The sequence below is a fragment of the Acanthisitta chloris genome, unplaced genomic scaffold, assembly GCF_000695815.1.
Source record: "Acanthisitta chloris isolate BGI_N310 unplaced genomic scaffold, ASM69581v1 scaffold2163, whole genome shotgun sequence".
In the NCBI taxonomy this organism is placed as follows: domain Eukaryota; kingdom Metazoa; phylum Chordata; class Aves; order Passeriformes; family Acanthisittidae; genus Acanthisitta; species Acanthisitta chloris.
Window position 1 is genome coordinate 31,770 of NW_008664123.1, and position 1,791 is coordinate 33,560.

The following is a 1,791-nucleotide window of genomic DNA, read 5'->3' on the forward strand; positions in this document are numbered from 1 at the left end:
GTGTAACTTAACTCTGACAGAGAAGACAAAAAATATAGCCAAGTAACATCTGAAACGTGAGACCCTGCACTCAGAACTATTCTAACACAAAGTGTGGAGTGGCTGAGTCAGCATACCAACTGAAAGTTATATTTAGGCTTAAATCCAACACAGAAAAACATTCTCTGCTGCACCAAAACTCTCCTGTTTTTCAACAAAAATTTCTGGAATTACATGCTAAAAGCATCATTAAATCCAAAGCCGCTGTAAGATTAGTAATGACATTAAAATGAACTTTCTGGTCCCAACTTGACTGAGTTTGAGCCAGTGAGAATTTAAACTGCACGCAGATACCTTAAAGGGTGAGGAACAAGAGCAAGTTGCTTCCTTTTGCAGCAGCACTTGCTTCACTCTGGGATGAGGCAAAGCAAGGACAGCAAGTACAACACCATGAATAAAAGCACTGACAGAGAACTGCTCAGCCCACCTGATCTCAACAGTTCTGTACCAGTTTGTTGGGGTGTTTTGGGGAAAATGAGCAGCACAGAGATAGACTACACTGAACACACAGGCAATCATGAGAAATACTGCAGAACTTGAACTAGCCAAAGAGCTGTGGTCTGCCCAGTGGCAAAGGGCTCACAGAAACAGGAGGAGGAGACATAAGAAACCCAAGATGGCTCATCTACACACTGATGCAGGGAATAAAAACACAACCAAGTGACAACTTGCACTTCCCCAGACTGCATTTCCTCAGCTTCTGGGATTTGCTCAGAAAGATCTGGGGCAATTCTCCAGAATGCAGCAAGTGCTTCGGAGAGGAGGTGGATGGAAGTGCTTCTGCTCTCTGGAGGTTTGTCAGTGCTGCTCAGAGCACATCCACCCCATTTTACAGGCGCTCACAGCTGAACATGCCGTGCCATCTGCCAGGAACTGTGCCACCAAAACAGCCTGCACACCCTCTGCTCAGCCCCCACTGGAAACCAAACACTGAGTTAAGCTTCACGGCAAGAGGAGTTTTCCTTCAGCCCTGACTGAGGCCCAAGCCTAGCCAAGTTCCATCACCTCACCAAGGACCCAGCACCTACACCTCACCCATCCCTGCCTGGACAGCCCAAGGTCCTGCTCCACTATCCCTGGCACACACCAGTGCATCCCTCACATCTCTGCATCTCCCCAAGACCAGCCCCACGTTGGAGCAGGGATGGGGAGTGTAGCTTGTGCTTTACTCTTCATCCAAGGCCTCCTGCCCCAGCCCTCCTGCCTGTTGGGTGCTGTCACACTAGCAGAAACCTTGTTGATGCTCACTGCTCTCTCATGCTAAGCAGCCCACAAGCACTTTTACCTCACAAACCTATTTTGCCTCACAAATCTGCCCCAATTTGTGTAGAGGAGGAGACTTTCAACACTAATTAAAAAGCTGGGACTGTTTTGTTTTCTCCAGTTCCTCTTATCTTCTTCATTCAGTACCTGAAGACTCAGCTACTAAGAGAAATTAAGTAATTCATCAAGCTCTTTTCAATTACCTGCTGTGGATAACATCAGAGTACAATTAGCATCTACAAATGAACCAAGTGCCAACTGCCAGGCAGAACCAGGAGCTGATTTACTGTGTGGGGCAGCCTGTGAGGACTGGGATTCATGGACTGCCAGCAAATGCCTGCTTTGTTATCCCAGCACCAGCAGCTGAGAGCACATCCTGGGCAACAGCTGGAAGCTCAGCAGCACAACTGCCACAGCCATGGCAGAGATGGAAATGCCTCTGTGGTCACTGCCACATCTGGCACTGTGAAGCAGCAGCAGCAGCAGGAC

At 48.2% G+C, this 1,791-nt stretch overlaps 1 protein-coding gene across 1 annotated transcript in view; it reads right to left on the reverse strand.

Annotated features, from left to right (window-relative positions):
• TTC28 (tetratricopeptide repeat domain 28) overlaps positions 1-1,791 on the reverse strand; it is a 44,297-nt gene that overhangs the window by 25,248 nt on the left and 17,258 nt on the right.